Raw genomic sequence first — 9,959 nt, 5'->3', positions numbered from 1 at the left:
TCCCCCCCCCCCCCGGGTGAAACGCACGCCGCGCTCTGAGCTGCATCCAATCAGAGCTGCAGCAGTGAGCGCGTCATCCTGTTCTTCCCCAGTGATTTGCTTGCTGGTGCCATTGAGAGCAGTGCCGCGGAGGAGAGCTGAGGCAGGACAACATAAGCCCTCCCCTGAAAATAAGCCCTCTGGTGTTTTTCTTTCCAAAAAAAAATTAATAAGACAGTGTCTTATTATTGGAGAAACACGGTATTGCGTGGTAAGTATGAAGGGGACAATTTCGAAGAAACCTGTGAAGACTTCTATGAACTGATGCAGACTGAAGTGAGCAAGACCAAGAGAAGAATTAATACACTGACAATAACATTATGTAGAAAAATAAGTTTGAAAGACTTGGGAACTCTGATGAGTGTAAAGATAAACCAGGATTCAACAGGCTGCCTGCCTCCTGGCAGAGAGGACTGAGAGAGCACACACATATACACACACTCTCATACATACTCTCTTACACACTCACACATACACACTCACAACTCACACATACATACACTCTCACACAACTCATACACACACTCACACACATACTCACACATATACACTCACACATACACACGTTTTCACACGCATACTCACACACTCACAACTCACACATACACACCCATCGTTGGACATGGTCAGTGCAGACATTTATTTCACTTCACTATACATGTTCATAGCAGGGGTTTTGTTTTTCTTTTATTCTCGATGTGTTTGGGGGGGGTGGCAGAAAGAGAAAGCACATTTTGCTCATTGAAAATAAATAAAATTTAATTTTGAAAAATGAACGTAGTCTGTTATGGCATATTCTAAATGAAGCCCTGCTGGACGTTTGTGGGCATCTCTGACATTGTAGCAGAAGAAACTTCCAAGAATATGAAGGAAAGCATTTTGCTATCAGAATTATAATATGTAGGTAAACAGGCTGCCAAGGGAAGCTGTGAAGCCTGATGACCCTGGCTAACTGACACCTCTTGGTACTTGTCTGGCTTTGGGCAAATCAGTCCCCCCCACTGCTTCCTTGTAAGGGGCTCAGTTTCTTCACCCTTAGATGAGGGGGTTGAAATTGACAACTAAATCCTGCGAGCTTCTGCTGGGCTATCAGCAAACTGTGACCCCCAAATGCCTTGCTGAATAGGAAAGCCTTAAGCAAAAGCATAACTTTAAAAAAAGCAGAAGTCTGTCTTTGCCCCTGTCCAACCTTTGCCAGCAGTTTCCTTCCTCTACCTTGCCCTCTCCCCAAAGGCCTAGCTCTGCCAGCACAGCCCTGATAAGGTACTGCCTGATAAGTGAATCTGTGAACAGTTTGGTGGCACTCCCCTTGATCCAATAGAAAAAAAAGAAACAAAACAAACCAATCAAAGGAACAGCAGCAACTTCCTTCCTAGAACTCCAGGGAACAAAGGAATGAAGCCCAGTCATGCTGGCCTTGAAGATGTCCTGATCCACCATGACACTGACCAACACCTTCTGTGATCCCAGCCCCACCACCTACACAGACAGACACAGACACTCTCTCTCTTCACGTTTCTCTTTTGGCCATGCAATAATTTGTCACTAATCTTGCAATCCCTCATATACAAATGCTAGACTCCCTTCAGAATGCTGTGGGGTTGGGGGAGGGAGAAGGGAGAGTGGAGGAAAAGGAGATGATCCCTTCTCTCTAGAGGCTTCCATCCATCAAATTAATCTCACTGCAAGGATAAATAACTTCTGATAATGTTAGATTCACATTATTGTGGCATGAAATCTCTATTTCCTATGAAATCAGTAAGACCCTGAAAATGCCCCAAATGGCCCAGCTCTCTTCCATTCTCTGGTATCAGCTTTGTGGGGATCAAAGACAAATAATTCCTATTTTCTATTCACTTACACAGCTGCTTGGGCCATGTCCAATCTCCATAACGAGCTTGGTCTCGGGCTTTGTTTCCCTGTAACCCGTGGCACAGAAAGTGCACAGCATCCCAACCAAGGGTGGATTCCAAAAGATTCTATTATCCCCAATTGCTCCATTTTTCCTCTTCCTTCTTTGGAATAATACCATACTTAGCCCAGCTCCAACTAAACTACTTTAAATGGGCTCTTTCCTGTCAACAAGATGAAGAGCCTATGTATGCATCGCTGGAAGTGAGACCCTCTGCACCTTCGTCTTGAATCTGAATCCCCCCGTGGGCTTTCTAGTCAAGGACCTGGAGAGCAGAAGTTCATTACACTGAATTTCCAGGCAGTCTTAACACTGCATCTTCAAGGCAATGTCAATTCAATAATCTAGCTGCCCGCACACCTAGAATAACAGGATGTTAGAACGACAAGAGACACAGGAGAGAAGAGATTAAGAAAGGGTCTTAGAACATTAAAAAAAAATAGAATTCTATAACACTTAGAACAGGGAACATCAGAGCTGGGAGAAGCCTTAGAACAGGGAACATCAGAGCTGGGAGGGGCCTTAGAACAGGGGATATCAGAGCTAGGAGGAGGTTTAGAACTGGGGATGTCAGTGCTGAGAGGGGCCTTAGAACAGGGGATGTCAGAGCTGGAAGGGAACTTAAAGCAGGGGGTGTCAGGGCTGGGAGGGAACTTAAAGCAGGGGGTGTCAGGGCTGGGAGGGGCCTTAGAACAGGGGATGTCAGAGCTGGGAGGGGCCTGAGAACAGGGGATGTCAGGGCTGGGAGGGGCCTTAGAACAGGGGATGTCAGGGCAGGGAGGGGCCTTAGAACAGGGGATATCAGGGCTGGGAGGGGCCTTAGAAGGTGCAACACCAGAGCTGGGGGGGAACATTAGAATCACAAAATGTTAGATGTGGAGGTAACCTTAGAATCACAGAATGTTGAGGTCAGGGGTTATGTTTTCTTCAGTCCTGAGCACCAGTAGGATCGGCATCTAACAAACTCAAAGACTACAGAACTTAATAAGAAAAAGAAGCAAACTTTCCGTGTAGGGAAACAACCCCTCTCTGTCATCCCTGTCACTGAATATTTTATATAAAGCAGAAGTAAACAACCCACCACACTGATAAAGCCATGTTATCTATGGCGTTTGCTACGCAGCCAAAATATTTACATTCCAAAATAAACCAAAAGTATGAGAATGTGAAATCATCCTTGGCCTAATGACCCATACAAGCAGGAAGAGCCCTGGAGAAGTGTCCGGAGCTCTGTGGCATCATGGCAAAGGCAGTGGACGTAGCCAGGGCCCTGCTCTCTGCTCCACACCCAACCTTGCCACCTATAAAATGAGGAGCCTGGATCGCTTCCACAAAGACTCCTTCACCCCCAGGATGAAACATCACGTGAATCTTCTGTCCAGCATTTTGGTTCTTTCACAACGTAACTCCAGTCCATCATTCCAAAGCGAACTGTCCTTGTTTCACACATTCCCAACTCCAGTTTTTAGCCAAAATCACCCACGTGGTGTTTGCTGGATCCAGCCCCTAACGTGGCTTCCCCACCTTCGCCTCAACTGCTCATCTTCCTCACCCCCATCTCCAAGAATCCCTGGCTTCCTTCAAAGCACAACTCAGGGGACACTTCCCCACTCCCCAAAAACTGTATCACATTTCTTCTGAATGTGTTATCTGCGCATGTATTGTTTTCCCCCAGTAGAAAGTAGACTCCCAAGGGAAGGGACTATTTGGTCTCTAGTGCCTACGCTGTGGCTGACACACAGTAGAGATTCCTGGGGTTGTTCATTTACCAGCCCTATGAGTATCACTGCATTCAGTGTTTGGTGAGACACAGAGCCTTCCTTCATGGACAACTGTAAGTAACTGTAACACACAATATTGCATGAAAAGTGCTTTAGAGATAGAGAAAACGCCACGGGACGCCCAGTGGGGAAGGTGGCTGCTTTGGATTGTGCCACCTGCACAGGTAGGCGGGTCCCACGAGGGCAGTGAGCCTGAGGGGCCAGAGTCTCCTACTGTAGCTCTCCATCAACATGCTTCCCTCTGTGATTACCAATTGGCATCAGTCAGCCAGGCTTAATTAGCATTTAGAATCAGGCATTTGCCAAGGTGGTGCAGGAAGTGCAGTAGGTATGATACATCTGCCCCCAGCCCCCAAAACAATTCTCTGACCCTCCCTGATAGTACATACACGTCCAAGGGAAAGGCAGCTCAGACTTGGTGCATGTGAGAGAATAACCTGCAGCTTCTGAAAACCCTTCTGCTGGAGGCCTCAAGTGCTCCCTTAGGCTGGGCTCCTTGGAGAGCCTTAAACCTGACCTTTATCACCACATTCAGTCTGTCCTCTGCTCCCAAGGCAGACATGGCCCTTCAGACATTCTAGGCTGATGCAAAGTCTAAACCCTCCAACCCTCTGAAGCTCATGAGGTTCTTCTAGGTGAGAAAGGAAGCCCAGGCCATGACTGAGGTCTCCCTTCCAAGCAATACTTTCTGAGGGGCTTGGCTGGAGGCTCCCACCCCGAATTGGGCATGCCAAAGTCATTCACTGGTGTCATACATGGCCTACAGAGTGTGCCCAGTCTCCTGGGCAATGAGAGCCCACTTTGTGTGGGCCATCATTTTACTTCATCCAAAGGCTTCCAAGGACTTTCTGCACTGGGCCTAAAGTGTGTTATTGGTTAAGTCTAGCTAACCCCTATTTAATGCCTCTGGCTGAATGAGTGCATTCACCTGACAAAGGTATCAGGTAACAGCATCTCCTCACTTACTTTAAGTGGGCAGGTAATTAACTGATTCAATCAACCCTCATTACATATGTCATTTCAGTCATGACTGACTCTTCCTTACCCCATTGGGGTTTTCTTGGCAAAGATACCAGAGCAGTTTCTCATTTCCTTCTCCAGCTCATTTTACAGATGAGGAAACTGAGGCAAGCAGGGTGATGTGACACACAACTAGCAGGTGTTACCAGTTCAAGAACTGGAGAAGTATTCAGAGAAAGTAGCATTTGAGATGAGCTTTAAAGAACGGTCAATGTTCAAAAGGTGAGAGCAAAGAAGGTATTCTAGTTAGATGGTCTACCGTGAGCACACATCTGGAGTCAGGAAAACACCAAACACATGACAAAGATGTGTAGATTGCAGCAGAGGAGTAAAATGAGATAAGGCTGGAGAGTTAGGTAGCACCAGATTGTCAGGGCCCTGAATGCCAGAGAAAGAAATATGAAATTCACCCAGTAAGTAATACAGGTGAATACACTTCTGAGCAAAGGAGGGATATATGCATAAATTCCTTCTTGCAGCATGATGAAGGCTGGCCAGAAGGTTGTGCAGGAGAGTCAGAATATAAGAAAGCAGAGGTAGGAAGACCTGTCAGAAGGCCACATGAAGAGCCAGGAGGGCAATAATGAAGACAGAACTGACAATACTTGGTGACCAAGTCACTTCTCCCTTTTCCTCAGCTCTAATCTCCAAAGATATCTCAAGGTTTCAAACAAGGGACACTGAGTAAATGGTGATGACAATAAAAGCAGTAAAAGTCAGAAGGACAGTGAGATTTAAGGAGGAAAATAATAAGCTTGGATTTGAACATGCTGAGTTGAAGGTACTGGCAGGACAAGCAGATGGCTAGTAGGAAGCTGGAGATCTGAGGAGCTCAGAAGAGAGGTCAAGGTGGAAAATTCTGATTAGAGACATCTGCATTTGGTGGGAATCAAAACTGTGGAAGCTACCAAGGCAGAGATTTTAGGGAGAGCAAAGAGGAAGCCTAAAGAAAGGACCTTGGAAAGGGTTCTGGAGCAGGACTCCAGAATCCTGAGTCTCAGCTCTGTGCTCTGTTCCCTCTGTGGCCCCAAGTAAATCACTTTATTCCCTAGGGTCAACATTTCCTCACCGTTAGAGTAAGGGTGTTGAACAAGATGGTGTTTAAGTCTCTTCATAGTTCTGACATTCTACAATTTGATAGGTATAAAACCAGAAAAGACATTGTCATTTTTCATACTGTAGCTGCTAGATTCTGACAAACAGTAACAACTAAGACGAATGCCTGTATGTAGCAAAGTGATTTAAGGATAATATTTCATGCAGTTTTAGGACCTAACTCTTAATAATTCAAAAATTGCACCATTTAAAAACTAGTTTTTTTCCAAACTCTTCATAAAGTCAACACAAACATGGAATTATTATCACAAGGTGCAGTGCTACACTGGTTCATCTATCAGTCATGCATCAACTCCCAGTTTCTTTTAAATTCTAAAACATATTTTAGAGGAAAGAGAATCAGCAAACTCACAGCCAAGTCTCAGTCCTGGGCCTTTCTTGTTGAATAGTAATTAGCCCCTTCCCTATGCCTCCATCTCTTCATCAGGTGTAATTACACCTGCTCAGACAACATAAACTGCACAGAGACAGCCAGACCATGGAGGGCTACAGAGACTGGTGTCTGGACAGCGCTGCCGGAAGGTCACAACCATGCTGGAGCAGATGTCTACACTTGGTCTCACCATCCTACGGCTCTCCTCCAGAGAGCTGAGCTCACGGAAGCCTTAGTCCAAACTGGCGGAAATGGAGACTGAAAGGAAAGGAAACTAGACTCAGAGCTCACTGACCAGTCCTGTGTCCCCATTCCACCATCACGGCATCTATGGACTAGGGCAGCTCACTTCTCCCAGTGACAGAAGGGAGCTGGATCTCTAACATTCCTTCCACTCCAACACTATATATCTATATATTCCCTGTTCTAGGCCCCTCCCAGCCCTGCCATCCCCTGTTCTAAGGCCCCTTAAAGCCCTGACATTCTTTTGTCCAAGATCCTGATGGACATAAAGTCTATGCTCACATCTTCCCACACCAGCTAAATGCTAAAACTTAATGAGGCAAGTAAACCCATAGGTACAGGGGTTGCCGGCTATGTGTACGTTAATTAACCATACCCATTGCAGCTCCCTTTCAGAAGCACAGACAGTAAAACTAGGTATCAAAATGAAACTGAGTCATGACCCAAGTAGAAAAACCTTAGGGAAAGAGAAATTCAAAGGAAGTAACACATCAAAGACTAAAGCTGGGCTGTAGATCTGTGATTACATGTTCCATAAACAGGCCAAAGAGATTTCACCAGCTCGAGGCAAAGGTTCTCTTCACCCTTGGAAAAGAAGAGAGAAGGTGCTGATATGCCTTTGCCTTTAAGAGAGCCAGACTCCAGCAGAGCGCCATCGATTCCTGGCTCCGTTCACACCCAGCGCAGAGTGAGGGCTGGATGGCCTCTAATTCTGACTATTGGTTTGTGGATGCCAGTGTTAAACAAGGCCTACAGCCGCAGCGCGTAACCGTGTCGAAGTCTCCTTTTTTAAAAATGGAAACAACAAATTTGGTGGCGTCTGGAGATTGAAATTCTAATCATTTTCCCTTTGCCCTTTCACACTGAAATTCCCCAGGGAGCCTTTGCTTCCAAGCGTTTCTATTCTCAGCCCTTGAATCAATAACCTGGAGCTTCCAAAGGCAAGAACGCCAAGGAAATGCAGTTCCCTCTCCGCCCACCCCTACACCAATTAAATAAAATGAAATCTATAAGGCTGTGGACTGGACTGCAATAGAAACAGAATAATAACCACCGAGCACATTTTAAACCAGACTCACTGAAATGAGTCTGGGCCTTGCACTGGGCAGCCATGCAAAAAGGCAGTGGACTCCATATGGGGAATCAGGATTTTCGAAGGTTAAAGCTAGAGGAAACTTGGAATTCCAGAAAGTGAAAACAGTAAGATACCAGTGAATCTAGAACATTTGAGTTAGAAGAAACCTCAGAGCCTAGAACATCAGAGCTGGGAAGGACCCCTCACTGGAAGAGAGGCTCTTCTGCCATTGTTCTGTGGCTGCCATTTCTTCCTAGTTCTATTCTTCTTCCCAGAGCACTCGAATCCAAATCTTTCTTCTAGGTGACTAAAGGCACATTACTCACCTCTGTGGGCCTGGTTTCTCCAGCTCTAACTGAGAGCCTCTGGGGGACCTGGCGCCTTCCCCTCCCATCACCCACACTGTTTTTCCTGTAAACCTCTAAATAAATGTGACTTGTCTGGTACCCCTTTCTGTGTTATCAGGGATCCCAGGAGAGCCAGAAGGGAAAGAAGTACCCACCACGCTATGGCATTTAAACAATTATGCAAAGGAGGTCCAGTCGTAGTGGGCTGGGCTAGTTAGTGGCCAGGCACACCCTGGGGAGGCCAGACTGATTTTAGAGCTATTCCCAAAAAGTAAAAACCTGTACGTTTGCATATCATCTTAACACTTCAGAAAGCACTTTTCCTACATGATCCTCACTGCTCACAATTGTAGGAAGGTTTGGCCAAAGCAAGCACAAATGCTTCTTCTCACCTAGGGACCCTAAGATTTAGAGAGGGAAGGGCCCTTTGGGGTCATTCTTCCCCATCAGCGGGAGTGCAGAAAGGGCTGTGCGAGCTTTCACATGGAGGAAGGGGCATCACTAGCATTTGGAAGCTGGTCGCCCTCTTTCTCACTCCTACCACTCTGGTTAGCAGACGTCTTTGACTTGGATCATTATGCACCAACTCTCTTTCCTGTTCAGACTATAAACTACCTTCTCTTCCGGATCCTCCTTTCTCTTCATTCTTCCCAGTCTTCTCAATCACATCTTCTTCCTCAATCCAGATTAAAACAGAGATGTTTTAAAAATACCTAATATGAAAAAAGAACTTTTTCTTTTCCAGTATTTGGTGAAGTGCCCTATGCCTTTCTAAATATGTGTATAGATATTAGTCTCTTTCAGAATTGTAAAAGCAACAGGGATTATTGCCTTTGCCCATAGGGGAGCCAATAATCACCAGGGCAAGGGAGCTTCTGCTCACTAGGGAAGGTTCTAGGGCATCAGAATGACATAAAGCCTAGATTCGGAGAACAGAAGAGGGAGAGAAGAAAGACAGAGCCCCCTGAGAAACAAACAAAAGTAAGGGATGGAAAGGTCATGTAGGAAGGCAAATCCTGGGGTGTCCTTGAGTTCTGTCTGGGCAGAGTCGACCTGGAACAGTCTGATGGTAAGGACGTAGTCTCCTGAGGAGGTGATACTGAGTATTTCAGCATCTACTTGGATGAGAACCTAGGATCTGAAGGAAGACGGCAGACCTGAGCCAAGAGTCAAGTCTCTGACTCTTAGGCCAACGACATCATGGCCATACAATAAATGCTACTCATGGCAAGCCACAAAACTGAACCTTTCAGGAAGCATTGGCGACTATTGGCTGTAGAAAAAACCCGGGGGGATACATTTAGGGCTGGAGGAGATCTTCAGTCACCTAGTCTAGGCGTCTTGTCTCAGAAGCACAAACAGGCCTAGAACTGGAAGTGTCATGTCCAAGATCACACAGGTCACACAGAACAGGTAGATCTGAAACCCCATTGCAGCTGGCCACAGGGTCAGACCACAGGATCACCCCACCCTCCATAGTTTCAGTACCTTTTCCCCCAACTTGACCTGAATGTGAGCCACAATACCATCTTGTCCCAATCACCAACAACATAAAAACCTAGGGGAGGCCTCATGCAGGCACCTGTTAGTTCAGGTGCAATGTTGGGACAAAATGAGGCACTTACAAAATGAGGTTTACTTAGTCCTGACCCAGCCAAGGACACACAACAAGGACGCTGGCACTTAGTGGCCCCCTCATCTCCATATGGAAATATGCCTCTGGTCAGCAAGGGGTATCTGTCAGAAGGGCACTGACCCTACAGAGATGGAACCTTTGGGGCCCCATGTGACCACAAAGGTCTGTCTAGGGAGGCACAGCCTGAGCCTTGCTCCACCTGGACCAATCAAGTCCTGGCTTTGATGCCTTTTCCTAAGCCATGGAGGAGGGGCACCAAACCCTGACAGACACTGGTCCTTCCACAAGAAGAATGGACTTCATGTCCCCAAAAGGCCTTTCCAGTTTTAATCCTATGATCTCTAAAACTGGGATAACTCATATTTATACGTTTGAAGTTTTTCAAAGCATTCTCTTCACATCAACTATATGAAGCTA

At 46.2% G+C, this 9,959-nt stretch overlaps 1 protein-coding gene and 1 pseudogene across 2 annotated transcripts in view; one reads left to right on the top strand and one right to left on the bottom strand.

Annotated features, from left to right (window-relative positions):
* Positions 1 to 7,253, top strand: part of LOC138156391 (X-linked retinitis pigmentosa GTPase regulator-like) — a 24,317-nt pseudogene extending 17,064 nt beyond the window's left edge.
* Positions 1 to 9,959, bottom strand: part of TTC28 (tetratricopeptide repeat domain 28) — a 712,524-nt gene that overhangs the window by 424,726 nt on the left and 277,839 nt on the right. The window lies entirely within an intron of this gene.

Source organism: Petaurus breviceps, unplaced genomic scaffold (genome assembly GCF_028583685.1).
Source record: "Petaurus breviceps papuanus isolate PSGF00001 unplaced genomic scaffold, PetGlider_PUasm1.0 99, whole genome shotgun sequence".
NCBI lineage: Eukaryota > Metazoa > Chordata > Mammalia > Diprotodontia > Petauridae > Petaurus > Petaurus breviceps.
The sequence above is the reverse complement of the archived record's forward strand: the minus strand, read 5'-3'. Positions and strand labels throughout refer to the sequence as shown.